The sequence below is a fragment of the Scyliorhinus canicula genome, chromosome 30, assembly GCF_902713615.1.
Source record: "Scyliorhinus canicula chromosome 30, sScyCan1.1, whole genome shotgun sequence".
Lineage (NCBI taxonomy): Eukaryota > Metazoa > Chordata > Chondrichthyes > Carcharhiniformes > Scyliorhinidae > Scyliorhinus > Scyliorhinus canicula.
This window is the reverse complement of record NC_052175.1, coordinates 12,787,226-12,804,204: the sequence shown is the minus strand read 5'-3', so window position 1 is coordinate 12,804,204 and position 16,979 is coordinate 12,787,226. Positions and strand designations below refer to the sequence as shown.

Genomic DNA, 16,979 nt, shown 5'->3' with positions numbered 1-16,979 from the left:
TTAGCACGGCTGCCTCACGGCACCCAGGACCGGGGCTCGAATCTCGGACCCGGGTCACTGTCCGTGTGGAGTTTTCACATTCCCCCCCGTGTCCGTGTGGGTCGTCTCACCGCCTCCCCCCCCCCACAAACAACCCAACGATGTGCAGGGTAGGTAGATTGGCCACGCTAAGTTGCCCCTTAATTGGGGGGGGGAAAGAATTGGGTACTCTAAATTTATTTTTTTTAAACCCTCAAACTGAAACCGAAGTTTGAGGAGGAATAGGGTACCGACAGACAACCATCCGAAAAACTCTTTAGACTTTTATTTTAAACATCCCTCTCCACCCCTTCGGTGTTTGTCTGTCTTGTGTGTTTAGAGGGTGGCGGGCAATTTAAAGTGGGGGGGGATTAGGAGTTAGATAATAATTAATCAGTTGTATCTGCTGCATATTTCATGATAGTTCTTGTTATCGAAAGAACAAAGAAAAGTACAGCACAAGAACAGGCCCTTCGGCCCTCCAAGCCCGTGCCGACCATGCTGCCCGCCTAAACTAAAATCTTCCACGCTTCCGGGACACGTATTTGTCAAGATGCCCCTTAAACGTCACAGCGCGGTAGCATAGCAGCTAGCACAACTGCTTCCAGGGTCCCAGGTTCGATTCCTCGGCTGTCTGTGCGGAGCCTGCACGTTATCCCCGTGTCTGCGTGGGTTGGGGTTGCTGGGTTACGGGGGTAGGGTACATACGTGGGCTTGAGGGGGGTGATCTTTGTAAGGGCCGGTGCAGACTCGATGGGCCGAATGGGCTCCTTCCGCACTGCAAATGCTATGACCCTGCTTCCAGCATCTCCTCCGGCAGCGAGTTCCAGGCACCCACTACTCTCTGTTATCAACAAAAAGTATTTAAACTTACAGACCCAGTGACTGTAATTACTGGGCAGCCAAGGGCCAGGGAACTCTTGAGAGAATTATTGTTCAATTCACTTGCGTTGGGACCCCAGGGCCTGCAAGGCTGGAATTGATCGTACACTCGCCCAGGGTGTCCTAACACATGAATAACTTCCCCCTCTCAAGATTTGTGGCGATCATTAGCAAGGTTTCTCACGCAGGCAGTGCGTGTCAGACGCGGAACATTTCAGCAGAATTGCCTGTTCACCAGTCATGCTGTATCCGCGCAGGGCACGGTAGCACAGTGGTTAGCACAGCTGCTCCACAGCTCCAGGGTCCCAGGTTCGATTCCCCGGCTGGGTCACTGTCTGTGCGGAGTCTGCACGTCCTCCCCGTGTGTGCGTGGGTTTCCTCCGGGTGCTGCGGTTTCCTCCCACAGTCCAAAGACGCGCAGGTTAGGGTGGACTGGCCGCGCTAAATCGCCCCTTAAGCATCCAAAAAGGTTAGGTGGGGGTTTACTGGGCGACAGGGATAGGGTGGAGGCGTGGGCTTAAGTCGGGTGCTCTTAGGTTCGATCTCCGCTCTGGGTCACTGTCCGTGTGGAGTTTGCACATCCTCCCCGCGTCTGCGTGGGTTTCGCCCCCCCACAACCCAAAGATGTGCAGGTTAGGTGGATTGGCCGCGCTAAATTGGCCCTTAATTGGGGAAAAAAAAAAAGAATTGGGTACCCTAAATTTATAGAGAAAAAAAATAGGGTGCTCCTTCCAAGGGCCGGTTCACATTCGATGGGCCGAATAGCCACCTTCTGCACAATAAATACTATGATCTACGTGACTCCAGGCTCCCCACAGACTCCAGATTCCCCACACACTGCAACGTGGTTGACTTTTGACTACCCTCCCTGAAATGGCCGAGCGAGATGCCCGGTTCAAGGGCAACAGGGATGGGCAAATACTGGGCCCTCACCCAGCGATACCCAAACTTGGAGAAACTTGGAGAAGGCGAGTTCAGCCTGTCCCGTCCCCATGTGTCCCCTGAATTCCCATTCCTTTGACCACCCCCCGACCGGGAACGTTGGCGTGGCTTTCTCAATCGTTTGAGCATTCCACCGCCTCCCCACACCCCCTTGTCTGAAAAACCGAAGCTGGCGTCGCTCGTTATGGACTTCCTGATCACTGCTACCTTGAATGCTCTTTGGGGACAGTCTTACAGGCAACGATGGTAGCCCCTCCGGCCCACCTCTTTCGTCAGCTCGCGCCCATTTCAGAGACGCCTCGGGTCACAGGCGTTGGTCCTCCAGGCCGTTGTTCCGGCAGTGACCGCATCACAGCTATCTGATCACAGCTCCAAACCCGCACCTTTGAAAGCTTTCCTTCCGTTACAGTGCAGAATGAGGCCATTCGGCCCATCGAGGACGCATTAACGCTCCGAGGGGGCCACCCCGACCTAGGCCCAATCCCCCCCCCTAGGCCCAATCCCCCCCCCCACCCTACCCTGTTCCAGTAACCCCACCTAACCGTTTGGACACCGAGGGGCAATTTTAGCGCGGCCAATCCACCTCACCAGCACATCTTCCGACTCCGGGGGAGGAAACCGGAGCACCCGGAGGAAACCCACGCAGACACAGGGGAGTACGTTGCAGAGTCCGCGCACAGACGGTCAGCCAGCGGGGAATCGAAGCCGGGTCCCCGGCGGCTGCGAGGCAGCAGCGCTAACCCGCTCTGCCGCCGTGCCGCCGACCTACGCTGGCTCCCAATCCGGCAGCACCCGGGTTAGAGAATTCTCAACTCGGATCCCAGCACCATGTCACACCACCTCTGTCACCTCCCCAGCGCTGCAACCCTCTCCTGATCTGTCCCGCTTAAACATCTCCCGATTGCCGGCACCTCTTTCAGAATCACCGGGGGGGGGGGGGGGGGGGTTTCCTTCCTAAATCAAATATTTCCTTTTTTTTTAAATCCACAGCCGGCGTCCGGGCGAGAGATTCAGAGGCGTCGGCCCGACAAAGCCGAACGCGGCTGCCACAGCAGAGCAGAGCGAGCCTGTCACGGCCGCAGACAGGAATCGCCTGGGGGAAATCGGCTGCAAGCTGCTGCTTTAGGGTGTTAGGTCAGAGGCGCCGCATAGCAACTTCCCGTTGCAGGGTGGCAGCCGCTGGTTCCGAGAAGAGGAGAGAGAGAGAAAAAAAAAAAGACTTGTTCGTGCAACACCTTTCCTGACCTCAGGATGTCTCCCCCCCCCCCCCCCCCCACACACAACCAGAAACACCGGTTAAGTACTTTTTTTTAAAGACGCGGTCGCTGATGTAACTTAGGAAATATGGCTGCCCATCAGCACACAGCAAGATCCCATCAGTAAGAACCAGATCATCTGTTTTTTAAAACGATCGAAGGATAATTTTTTTTAAAAATAAATTTGCGGGATTTGGGCCTCGCTAGTTGGGCCGGCATTTATTGCCCCCCCCCCACCCCTCGTTGCCCTTCAGTAGGTGATGGGTGAGCCGCCGCCTTGAACCCGCTGCCCCACCGCACGTAGGTGCACCCGCCGTGCTGTTAGGGAGGGAGTTCCGGGATTCCGACAGTGAAGGAACGGCCGATATATTTCCCGAGTCGGGGTGGCGAGCGGCTCGGAGGGGGGGGAACTTGCAGGTGGGCGGGTTCCCCGTGTGTCTGCTGCCCCCCCCTCGTCCTTCTAGATGGGTAGAGGTGGCGGGTTTGGAAGGTGCTGTCGAAGGCGAGTCGCGTCTTGTAGACGGTGCGCACGGCTGCTGCTGTACGTCGGGGGGGGGGGGGGGGGGGAGTGAATGTCGGTGGGTAGCGTGTCGATCGAGCGGGGCTGCTTTGTCCTGGATGGGGGGGGTGGAGGGGGTGAATGTCGGTGGGTAGCGTGTCGATCGAGCGGGGCTGCTTTGTCCTGGATGGGGGGGGGTGGAGGGAGTGAATGTCGGTGGTTAGCGTGTCGATCGAGCGGGGCTGCTTTGTCCTGGATGGGGGGGGGGGGGGGGGTGGAGGGAGTGAATGTCGGTGGGTGGCGTGTCGATCGAGCGGGGCTGCTTTGTCCTGGATTGGGGGGGGGGGGGGGGGGGGGGGGGGGAGAGTGAATGTCGGTGGTTAGCGTGTCGATCGAGCGGGGCTGCTTTGTCCTGGATGGGGGGGGGGGGGGGGGGGGGGGGGGTGGAGGGAGTGAATGTCGGGGGGTAGCGTGTCGGTCGAGCGGGGCTGCTTTGTCCTGGATGGGGGGGGGGGGGGGGGGGGGTGGGGGGGGTGAATGTCAGTGGTTAGCGTGTCGATCGAGCGGGGCTGCTTTGTCCTGGATGGGGGGGGGGGGGGGGGGGGTGGAGGGGGGGGGGGGGTGGAGGGAGTGAATGTCGGTGGTTGGCGTGTCGATCGAGCGGGGCTGCTTTGTCCTGGATTGGGGGGGGGGGGTGGAGGGAGTGAATGTCGGTGGGTAGCGTGTCGATCGAGCGGGGCTGCTTTGTCCTGGATGGGGGGGGGGTGGAGGGAGTGAATGTCGGTGGGTAGCGTGTCGATCGAGCGGGGCTGCTTTGCCCTGGATGGTGTCGAGCTTCTCGAGTGTTGTTGGGAGCCGCGCTCATCCAGGCGAGTGGAGAGTCTCCCATCGCCCTCCTGACTTGTGTCCTTGTAGATGGTTATTGCTAAGTGATATCACTTGATAGCACTGTTGATGACCCTTTCCATTAGAGTAGACTGATAGGGCGGTAATTGGCTGGGTTGGATTTGTTCTTGTGCACTCAACACACCTGGGCAATTTTCCCCATTGCCGGGTAGATGCCAGTGTTGTGGCTGTCCTGGAACAGCTTGGCTAGGGGGTGCGGCAAGTTCTGGAGCACAAGTCTTCAGTACTATAGCCGGGATATTGTCAGGGCCCAGAGCCTTTGCAGTATCCAGTGTCGTCAGCCGTTTCTTGATATCACGCGGAGTGAATCGTATCGGCTGAAGACGGACGTCAGTGATGCTGGGGACCTCCGGAGGAGACCCAGATGGATCGTCCACTCGGCACTTCCGGCTGAAGATTGTTGCGAATGTCTCGGCCTCGTCCTTTGCCCAGACGTGCTGGGCTCCTCCATCACGGAGGATGGGGATATTCGTGGAGCCTCCTCCTCCAGTGAGTTGTTTTAATTGTCCACCACTGGGCTGGTTTAGCACACTGGGCTAAATCGCTGGCGTTGAAAGCAGACCCAGGCAGGCCAGCAGCACGGTTCGATTCCCGTACCAGCCTCCCCGAACAGGCGCCGGAATGTGGCGACTAGGGGCTTTTCACGGTAACTTCATTGAAGCCCACTCGGGACAATAAGCGATTTTGAAATGTCCCCATTCGCGGCTGGAAGTGGCAGGACTGCAGAGCTTAGATCTGATGCGTGGGCTGTGGCATTGCTTCTCGTCAATTACTTGCGTATCTGCCCTATCCCCGTAACTCCCACTTAGCATTTTTTGGTCACTGAGGGGCAATTTATCCTGGCCAAGCCACCTAACCTGCACATCTTTGGACTGTGGGAGGAAACCGGAGCACCCGGAGGAAACCCCCGCACACACGGGGAGAAAGTGCAGGCTCCGCACAGACGGTCACCCCCCATTGCGCTGTCGAGCTCTCCGGAAGATCCGGAGAGGAGAAGGCCGAGAGGAGCAAGCGGTCCGGGGTCGTGGGAAGGCGCCGCCTGCCAGCGCGGCCGAGGCAAGTTCAGTCAAGGCGCCCGAGACGGGCGTCGGGACGATCGTCCAAAGGGAGCAACGGCGAACGGGGTTAAAGGCAGGGGGAACGGCGCCGAGTCACACTACTCATTCGGAGGGCCGGCGAAGAGACACGCGGGGGCCCAGTCGCCTCCTTCCGTGCCGCGGCGTGTGTGTGTGGGCCGTCCCCTCACTGCGGAGTCGCCATTGCTGCCTCGAATGGCGAGGCGACGGCTCCTGGTTTGACCGACGTGCCTATTTCCCCCCCCCCCGTGGACGAGAGAGCAACTCAACTGGTAACCCCACACACACACACACACACACACACACACACACACACACACACACACACACACACACACACACACACACACACACACACACACACGTTCCTTTCCACCGCCCTGCGTCAGTACAGAGGACAAAACCTGACATCTGAGATTGGAGGAAGTGGCGTCGATTCACACACCAATCCCAGTGTCTGAACATTTTAAGATCTGATTTTCGGAAAGTGTACGAGGTGACGTCCGTCCATCCCCCCTCGTCTCTTCCCCCCCCCCCCCCCTCCCCAGCACACACACGAACGGCACGGGAGGCTCGGTCAGTTGAGATTTCTGCAAGCGCGTCACTGTCCGTATGGAGTTTGCACCTTCACCCCCCACCTCTGCGTAGGATTCGACCCCCCCCCCCCCAAAACAACCCAAAGATGTGCCGTGTAGGTGGATTAGCCACGCTAAATTGCCCCGTAATTGGGGAGGGAACAAAAAAAAATAATTGCACTGAATCACCTCAGAGTGCGGCGGCCATTTTGAAGAGTGTCACGTCCATGGAGTATTTTACAAACAGGGGACATTTTTGGCAACAGAAAACAAATCCAGCTGGAAGAAACCACACCCAAGAGCAAGCGATGTCAAACGAGATAGCTTTTAAGCAATACACTTACCGGTTTAAACTCTAGACAGGGGATTATTGGCAATAATCCAGCCTCAGTATTGGACTGTTGTACCGGTATCACATTCCTCACTCTCGCAGGTTAAGACATAGTCCACCGTTTCCTTCAACCTATCAGAAATCCAACAGATCAGAGCCCGGCACATTTCATTCCACCTTTTCCTTTCGCATTTCAACACGCAGTCAGCCGCGCGTCCCAGACAGATTACCGAACTGCAGAAAGCTCAAACTGGATTAGTCTCATAATCCACTGCCGACCTCCCAGCTCCACGGGATTAGCATTTCAGACAACAGGTTCAGGAATGGAAAGGCCCCAACAATCTCGGGTATAACGCAGCAGCACAGCCCTCAGTGCTGACCCTCCCGACAGTGCGGCGCTCCCTCAGCACTGACACTCCCGACACTGCGGCGCTCCCTCAGCACTGACACTCCCGACACTGCGGTGCTCCCTCAGTACTGACCCTCTGACAGTGCGGCACTCCCTCAGTACTGACCCTCCCACAGTGCGGCGCTCCCTCAGTACTGACCCTCTGACAGTGCGGCGCTCCCTCAGTACTGACCCTCTGACAGTGCAGTGCTCCCTCAGTACTGACCCTCTGACAGTGCGGCGCTCCCTCAGTACTGACCCTCCGACAGTGCGGCACTCCCTCAGTACTGACCCTCCGACAGTGCGGCACTCCCTCAGTACTGACCCTCTGACAGTGCGGCGCTCCCTCAGTACTGACCCTCTGACAGTGCGGCGCTCCCTCAGTACTGACCCTCTGACAGTGCTGAACTCCCTCAGTACTGACCCTCCCATAGTGCGGTGCTCCCTCAGTACTGACCCTCTGACAGTGCGGCGCTCCCTCAGTACTGACTCTCCCACAGTGCGGCGCTCCCTCAGTACTGACCCTCTGACAGTGCAGCACTCCCTCAGTACTGACCCTCTGACAGTGCGGCGCTCCCTCAGTACTGACCCTCCCACAGTGTGCCACTCCCTCAGTACTGACCCTCTGACAGTGCGGCACTCCCTCAGTACTGACCCTCTGACAGTGCGGCGTTCCCTCAGTACTGACCCTCTGACAGTGCTGAACTCCCTCAGTACTGACCCTCCCATAGTGCGGTGCTCCCTCAGTACTGACCCTCTGACAGTGCGGCGCTCCCTCAGTACTGACTCTCCCACAGTGCGGCGCTCCCTCAGTACTGACCCTCTGACAGTGCAGCACTCCCTCAGTACTGACCCTCTGACAGTGTGCCACTCCCTCAGTACTGACCCTCTGACAGTGCGGCACTCCCTCAGTACTGACCCTCTGACAGTGCGGCGTTCCCTCAGTACTGTCCCTCCCACAGTGCGGCGCTCCCTCAGTACTGACCCTCCGACAGTGCAGCGCTCCCTCAGCACTGACCGTCCAACAGTGCGGCGCTCCCTCAGTACTGACCCTCCCACAGTGCGGCGCTCCCTAAGCACTGACCTTCCCACAGTGCAGCGCTCCCTCAGTACTGACCCTCCGGCAGTGCTACACTCCCTCAGTACTGACCCTCTCACAGTGCGGCGCTCCCTCAGTACTGACCCTCTGACAGTGCGGCGCTCCCTCAGCACTGACCCTCCGACAGTGCGGCGCTCCCTCAGCACTGACCCTCCGACAGTGCGGCGCTCCCTCAGTACTGACCGTCCAACAGTGCGGCGCTCCCTCAGTACTGACCCTCCCATAGTGCGGCGCTCCCTCAGTACTGACCCTCCCACAGTGCGGCGCTCCCTCAGTACTGACCCTCCCATAGTGCAGCGCTCCCTCAGCACTGACCCTCCCACAGTGCGGCGCTCCCTCAGTACTGACCCTCAGACAGTGCGGCGCTCCCTCAGTACTGGCCCTCTGACAGTGCGGCACTCCCTCAGCACTGACCCTCCCACAGTGCAGCAATCCCTCAGTACTGACCCTCCCACAGTGCAGCGCTCCCTCAGTACTGACACTCCCACAGTGCGGCACTCCCTCAGCACTGACCCTCCCACAGTGCGGCACTCCCTCACTACTGATCTTTGACAGTGTGGAGCTCCCTCAATACTGACTCTCTGACAGTGCGGCACTCCCTCAGTACTGACACTCCCACAGTGCAGCACTCCCTCAGTACTGACCCTCCCACAGTGCGGCGCTCCCTCAGTACTGACCCTCTGACAGTGTGGAGCTCCCTCAATACTGACCCTCTGACAGTGCGGCACTCCCTCAGTACTGACCCTCCCACAGTGCGGAGCTCCCTCAGTACTGACACTCCCACCATGCGGCACTCCCTCAGCACTGACCCTCCCACAGTGCAGCACTCCCTCAGTACTGACCCTCCCACAGTGCGGCACTCCCTCAGTACTGACCCTCTGACAGTGCAGCACTCCCTCAGTACTGACCCTCTGACAGTGCAGCGCTCCCTCAGTACTGACCCTCTGACAGTGCAGCACTCCCTCAGTACTGACCCTCTGACAGTGCGGCACTCCCTCAGTACTGACCCTCTGACAGTGCAGCACTCCCTCAGTACTGACCCTCCCACAGTGCAGCACTCCCTCAGTACTGACCCTCTGACAGTGCGGCACTCCCTCAGTACTGACCCTCTGACAGTGCAGCACTCCCTCAGCACTGACCCTCTGACAGTGCAGCACTCCCTCAGCACTGACCCTCTGACAGTGCGGCACTTCCTCAGTACTGACCCTCTGACAGTGCAGCACTCCCTCAGCACTGACCCTCTGACAGTGCAGCACTCCCTCAGTACTGACCCTCTGACAGTGCAGCACTCCCTCAGCACTGACCCTCTGACAGTGCGGCACTCCCTCAGTACTGACCCTCTGACAGTGCAGCACTCCCTCAGCACTGACCCTCTGACAGTGCAGCACTCCCTCAGTACTGACCCTCTGACAGTGCAGCACTCCCTCAGTACTGACCCTCTGACAGTGCGGCACTCCCTCAGTACTGACCCTCTGACAGTGCGGCACTCCCTCAGTACTGACCCTCCCACAGTGCAGCACTCCCTCAGTACTGACCCTCTGACAGTGCAGCACTCACTCAGTACTGACCCTCTGACAGTGCGGCGCTCCCTCAGTACTGACCCTCCCACAGTGCGGCACTCCCTCAGTACTGACCCTCTGACAGTGCAGCACTCACTCAGTACTGACCCTCTGACAGTGCGGCGCTCCCTCAGTACTGACCCTCTGACAGTGCGGCACTCCCTCAGTACTGACCCTCCCACAGTGCGGCGCTCCCTCAGTACTGACCCTCCCACAGTGCGGCACTCCCTCAGTACTGACCCTCCCACAGTGCAGCACTCCCTCAGTACTGACCCTCTGACAGTGCAGCACTCACTCAGTACTGACCCTCTGACAGTGCGGCGCTCCCTCAGTACTGACCCTCCCACAGTGCGGCACTCCCTCAGTACTGACCCTCTGACAGTGCAGCACTCACTCAGTACTGACCCTCTGACAGTGCAGCACTCCCTCAGTACTGACCCTCTGACAGTGCGGCGCTCCCACAGTACTGACCCTCCCACAGTGTGGCGCTCCCTCAGTACTGACCCTCCCACAGTGCGGCGCTCCCTCAGTACTGACCCTCCCACAGTGCGGCACTCCCTCAGTACTGACCCTCTGACAGTGCGGCGCTCCCTCAGTACTGACCCTCCCACAGTGCAGCGCTCCCTCAGTGCTGACCCTCTGACAGTGCGGCACTCCCTCAGTACTGACCCTCCCACAGTGCGGCGCTCCCTCAGTACTGACCCTCTGACAGTGCGGCGCTCCCTCAGTACTGACCCTCCCACAGTGCGGCACTCCCTCAGTACTGACCCTCCCACAGTGCGGCGCTCCCTCAGTACTGACCCTCCCACAGTGCGGCACTCCCTCAGTACTGACCCTCTGACTGCGGCGATCCCTCAGTACTGACCCTCTGACAGTGCGGCGCTCCCTCAGTACTGACCCTCCCACAGTGTGGCGCCTTCTCAGTACTGACCCTCTGACAGTGCGGCACTCCCTCAGTACTGGCACCAGCCGTGTTGGGCCTGGGTTCCGCGCTCACAACTCGAGGCCGCAATCGCCAAAGTCAGAGGCGAGTGCGCTAACCTGGAACTGCAGCTGACACCCGCCGCGGTGCACTTTACCACAAGAACCAGCGCCACCCAGGAAGACCCAGGTGCGAGGGCCCCAGCTACCACCGGCCTTTTGGGAAGAAAGCGAGTGCGCGATTTCAACAACCGCCAATGACTCAAACCCTCCCCTTTCGGCTGTCCGAAGATAGCGCCCCTTAACATCGACCCCACCAAGTCACGGTGAAGATTCCTATCAGCTCGCTCCTCATGGGCCAGCGAGCAAAGTCGATGCCCCCGCACGGGCGTGAAGTCAGGAGCCAATTCAGCCAGTGGGAGTTTGTACCGTTCGTCTGCAAACGCTGGAGAGGTTGCCGAATGCAACTCAAGACTGAGGACGGGTGGGTTGCACAGAAATAAAAGCAGGAGGCGGCCATTCGGCCCTTTGAGTCAGCTCCACCATTCATCACGATCACGGCTGATCATCCAACTCAATAGCCTAATCCCCCTTTCCCCCCATATCCTTTGATCCCATTCGCCCCCAAGTGCTGTATCGAACTGCTTCTCGAAAACATCAACGTTTTGGCCTCAACTACTTCCTGTGGTGACGAATTCCACAGGCCGCCCGCTCTCTGGGTGAAGAAATTTCTCCCCATCTCTGCCCTAAATGGTCTACCCCGTATCCTCAGACTGTGACCCCCTGGTTCTGGACCCCCCCCGACCATCGGGAACATCCTTCCTGCATCTACCCTGTCCCCATCGGGAACATCCTTCCTGCATCTACCCTGTCCAGTCCTGTTAGAATTTTATCGGTTTCTATGAGATTCTCCCCCCCCCCCCCCCGCACTCTTCTCCAGCAAGAACGATCCTAACCGACTCAAATCTCTCCTCGTCAGTCCCGCCATCCCTGGAATCAGTCTGGTAAACCTTCGCTGCGTTCCCTCGAGAGCAAGAACGTCCTTCCTCAGAGAAGGAGACCAAAACTGCCCCCAATACTCCAGGTGTGGCCTCACCAAGGCCCTGTATAATTGCAGCAACACATCCCTGCTCCTGTACTCGAAACCTCTCGCTGTGAAGGCCAACATACCATTAGCCTTCTTTACCGCCTGCTGCCCCTGCATGCTTACCTTCAGCGACTGGTGTACGAGGACACCCAGGTCTCGTTGCACGTTCCCCCCTCCTGATTTACGGCCATTCAGGTAATAATCTGAATTATCCACATTAAACTGCATCTGCCATTCGCTGGCCCACTCACTCAGCCTGTCCCACATCACACTGAAGGATCTCTGCGTCCTCCTCACAGCTCACCCTCCCACCCAGCTTGGTGTCATCGGCAAATCTGGAGATCTGACATTTTGTTCCCTCATCCAAATCATGGCGATACATTGTGAATAGCTGGGGTCCCAGTACCAATCCTTGCGTTACCCCACCAGCCAGTGCCTGCCAATTTGACACCAAGATTGGTGGAGTAGTGGATGAGGTGGAGGGCTGTTGGAGGCTGCAAAGAGACATTGATAGGATGCAGTGCTGGGCCGAAAAACGGCAGATGGAGTTTAACCCTGATAAGTGCGAGGTGATTCATTTTGGTGGGACAAATTTGAATGTGGATTACGGCAGGGTTCTGAGGAATGTGGAGGAACAGAGAGATCTTGGGGTTCATGTCCACAGATCTCTGAAGGTTGCCACTCGATTGGATAGAGCCGTGAAGAAGGCCTAGTGTGTTAGCGTTTATTAACAGGGGGCTTGAGTTTAAGAGCCGCGGGGTTATGCTGCAACTGTACAGGACCCCGGTGAGACCACATTTGGAGTATTGTGTGCAGTTCTGGTCACCTCATTATAGGAAGGATGTGGAAGCATTGGGAAGGGTGCAAAGGAGATTTACCAGGATGCTGCCTGGATTGGAGGGTAGGTCTTATGAGGAAAGGTTGAGGGAGCGAGGGCTTTTCTCTTTGGAGCGGAGGAGGATGAGAGGCGACTTAATAGAGGTTTATAAGATGATGAGGGGGATAGATAGAGTGGACGTTCAGAGACTATTTCCTCAGGTGGATGTAGCTGTTACAAGGGGGCATAATCATAAGGTTCAGGGTGGGAGATATAGGAGGGATGTCCGAGGTAGGTTCTTTACTCAGAGAGTGGTTAGGGTGTGGAATGGACTGCCTGCTGTGATAGTGGAGTCGGACACTTTAGGAACTTTCAAGCGGTTATTGGATAGGCACATGGAGCCCACCAGAATGACAGGGAGTGGGATAGCTCGATCTTGGTTTCGGACAATGCTCGGCACAACATCGAGGGCCGAAGGGCCTGTTCTGTGCTGTACTGTTCTACGTTCTATCTGTTAAGTGGGGTTAAGTCTCACATCAGCCACCATCTTGATGAACAGCAGGGGAATGGGGCTGAATGGCCTCCTCCTATTGCAGTCAGCAGTCTGTGAACCCCATTAAGCCCCAGTCTCATCTCGGAGACAGTGCTCCAGCTAAAATCAGGCCAACTTAATCGGCTTCGGGAGGGGGGTTCGGCTATCGCCATTACGGAGACAAGCTTTGCAAGTCCAGATTTTAGCAATTGAATTTAAATTCCCCCCCCCCCCAGCTGCCAGGGAGGAATTTGAACCCCTGTCACTTTAGTGTCCAAAGATGTGGCGGTTAGATGGGGGTTACGGGGTTGTGAGGCTAGGGCAGGGGCGCGTTCCAGGATAGGGCGCTCTTTCGGAAGGTTGGCGCAGACGAGATGGGGCCGAATGGCCTCCTTCTGCACCGTAACGATTCCATCTCTGCCCAGGCACCCTCCAGAAGGAGGTCCGTCATGGTCTCTCTCTCTCTCCCCTACCCCACCTCGTGAACAGTGTGTGGAGCGACACGCCTGCTGAATGAAATGAAAATCGCTTATTGTCACGAGCAGGCTTCAATGAAGTTACTGCGAAAAGTCGCCACATACCGGCGCCTGTCCGGGGAGGCTTGGGGAGGGGGTAAAATCATCCTGACACCTCCGTCTCCTTTTCCTGCAGGGCACCCCCCCCCCCCCCCCCCCCCAAAACACCGGGCAGGCCACTGCCTGTCAGGACACGTAATCAAGAGGTGTTTTTCTGCGGCAGCTTGTCCCACGAGAGACAGCAGGGTCCAACTGACTGACGGGAGCGTTCCTTGGCAACGACCCAGCCTACTCCTGTGCGACACCTGGGACAGGTAGCACCTCGCCTGCAGATGCAGAAGAGACGCTCTCCTCTGATTGTAAAGCCAGAGGATTCAGGCTCCAGAATAATACGGCTGGGGCGGTCAAGAGCTGAGGTGAGGAGAATATTCCTACCTCAAACGAAAGTCAGTACTTCCTCGACAGTGCAGGAGGAGGCCATTCGGCCCGTCGAGTGTAAGGGGCAGCAGGGTAGCATGGCGGTTAGCATAAATGCTTCACAGCTCCAGGGTCCCAGGTTCGATTCCCGGCTGGGTCACTGTCTGTGTGGAGTCTGCACGTCCTCCCCCTGTGTGCGTGGGTTTCCTCCGGGTGCTCCGGTTTCTTCCCACAGTCCAAAGATGTGCGGGTTAGGTGGATTGGCCATGCTAAATTGCCCGTAGTGTCCTAGTAAAAGTAAGGTTAAGGGGGGTTTGTTGGGTTACGGGTATAGGGTGGATACGTGGGTTTGAGTAGGGTGATCATGGCTCGGCACAACATCGAGGGCCGAAGGGCCTGTTCTGTGCTGTACTGTTCTATGTTCTATGAGTCTGCACCGGCCCTTGGAAAGAGCAGCCTACCCTCGGCCCGCACCATCACTCTGGGAGCGAGTGCCGCCATTTAATTCCAGGGACGTTTATAAAACGGAGGCTTCGCTCGCTGTGGGGGGGTGGGGGTTGGGGGGGTTTGAAAGATTTTTCTCTTGCGAATCTGCCGCCCACCTGCCTCCGTCCTGATCACCGAACCTTCCTTGGTGAAACCCTTTCCTGCACTCTCTCTCTCTCTCTCTCTCTCTCCAAAGATGCGGCTGGTTTAGCACACTGGGTTGAATCGCTGGCTTTGAAAGCAGACCAAGGCAGGCCAGCAGCACAGGTTCGATTCCCCGGACCGGCCTCCCCGGGCAGGCGCCGGAATGTGGCGACTGGGGGCTTTTCACAGAAAACTTCGTTTGAAGCCGACTCGTGACAATAAGCGATTTTCATTTTCAAGAGCGGAGGGAGTGGGTTGGGAAGCGCCTTGTTTTGTCAAGTTCTGCACCCAGAGCTGGACGCTATACTCCAGCCAAGGCCGGATTAGCGCCGTATACAAGTTCCACATAACCGCCTTGCTGTGTGCCCATGTTAATAAAGCCTGGATACTGTATGTTTCATAACATCCCTCCACCCCGAATCTGCCCTGCCACCATCAAAGGCTTATGCACACGTACACCCGTATCTCTTGGCCCTGCACTGTCTTCATCGCAGTGCACATCCCCCCCCCCCCCCACCCCCGGAGTTTAATATTGTCCGTCAACTTTGAAGGCCAAGGTCCTGGTCAGGTGGCGGTAGATCGCAGATCAGCCACCATCTCACCGAAATGTCGGAGCAGGCGAGGGATTGAACAGCCTCCTCCTCCATCCTGTGACCAATATAATTCTATCACCCTCTGTCTCACACTCTTTGCCTGTGTTGCACCTTCTCACTCACACAGACTGTGCCATCCATCGTACTCACTTTATCTCTCTCTCTCTCTCGGAGAATCTGTAAAATAAAAATAAAACCCACTAAACATTAGTCAGCCATTTTAGGGTTCCTTCCCCCCCCCCCCCCCCTCCTCCCCCAGGTGGCCATTTTATGTCACCTCAGCACTTGGGATGTTCCTGACAACTCCTCAATAACCGCTCCGTTGGCACCTCAAGCACGGCACAGAGGACGCAGGGAGGAGGGAGTCGTTCCCTTCAGGACCGAGGCGAATTCGAGACGGATGGCATCAAAGATTCATGAGAGTGGATTCAGTCAGGAGGGACTTCTGTGGCGTGGGCAGATTGCCAGGAGTGGGGGGGGGGGGGGGGGGGGGATCTGCTCTCCGGCGAGCGGGGAAAGGAGCTTTGGTGGAAGCGGTCACAAAACGGGATGGGTCGGGTCACGGTGACAAGAACATGCAGTGCAGAAGGAGGCCAATCGGCCCGTCGAGTCTGCACCGACCCACCTGAACCCTCACTTCCACCCTATCCCCGTAACCCAATAACCCCTCCAAACCTTTTTTGGACACTAAGGGGAGTCACGCTGGGGCGAAACGTCGGTCTCCTCGCTTGACGTCTTAGGATCGGTTCAGGGAGGAAGGTTCGCTCGGCTAATATCTAGGATGGGCCGGCGGTGGTTGGGGGAGAACGGGGTTAGAAACGTGGCACCTCCTGCTCCGCGGAGATGGCCGCACGGCGGTGTGGAGGCCATTCAGCCCATCGCTTCCGTCCCGGGCTCACAGGAAGTCGTTCCTCTCCCTCGGGGGGGGGGGGGGGGGGGGGGGGAGGCGAATCGCTCAAGACCCTCGCGGCCAGCAGCGGGAAGGCGGCGGCCATTTCCGGAAGGCCCTTGACCAACCAGGGGGTCAAAGGTCACCGGTGGAGGCGGGCGGCCATGTTCCCAGGCTGGAAGGGGCCAGCAGGCCACAGGGGGGCCGAATGGCCAACCCCCAGATGCCAATTCCAATGCAATAAAACCATTCCAGGTTGTCTGGTGCCCTCTTACCTGTGCTTTTCATGGACTTTCAAGGTTGTCAGGCAGATTATTATTTTTTATGATTTTTTTTTAAATTTTCTTTTTTTTAAACGTGACAACGATGCTGGGAGGGAGGTTGGGGCGAGTTGCACGGGTGTTTGTTGAAAGAAGGAGATTTTAAAGCTTGTTTTCCTTCCCCCTTCCTCTTCCTTCCTCCTCCTCCCTCCGACTGAGGAGAGGCCGGCGCCGGCCCCGAGCGTGCCCCGCCCCCCGGCCGCCTCGTCTCCCCATTGGCCACCCGCCAAGGCGTCCAGGCCCCTTCCGCGCGTCCGATTGGGCTACGTCGCCGTCAGTCAACCAGCCCCGCCCCCCGCCTGCGTCCCGCCTCCCATCCTCCTCACCATTGGCCATCCGCTAAGGCATCAACGCCCGTTCCCCTCGTCTAATTGGTGCAAGGCGCCGTCAGTCAGACGCACCCGCAATTGGTCCGACGCCAGGGCGTCCACACCCGTTCCGCTCGTCCGATTGGTCCAGGGCGCCGTCAATCAAACGCCGCCCCTCAGCCGCATCGTCTCACCATTGGTCAGCCGGGAAGGCGTCCAGGCCGTTCCTCGCGTTCTATTGGTTCACTGAACCGTCAATCAGGGGCTCGATGCCCCGCCTCCACCCCCACGTGTACCGCCGGCCGACCGCCTCGCCATTCGCTGCGCGGGGACATGCCGATTGGTGGATTGCAGTGTCAATCCGGCTCTCTGGCACTTCCTCCTGCCCGCCCGCATCCTACGTCCCCGCCTTGCCATTG

At 57.9% G+C, this 16,979-nt stretch overlaps 1 long non-coding RNA gene across 1 annotated transcript; it reads right to left on the bottom strand.

The window, feature by feature from the left end:
• Positions 1 to 6,300: 6,300 nt before the first annotated feature.
• On the bottom strand, positions 6,301 to 16,401 carry LOC119958678. Its single transcript, XR_005459051.1, has 3 exons — positions 16,208 to 16,401; positions 15,194 to 15,220; positions 6,301 to 6,617 (listed from the first exon to the last, which is right to left on the bottom strand). It is a non-coding gene; the product is annotated as an uncharacterized LOC119958678 (long non-coding RNA).
• Positions 16,402 to 16,979: the final 578 nt, after the last annotated feature.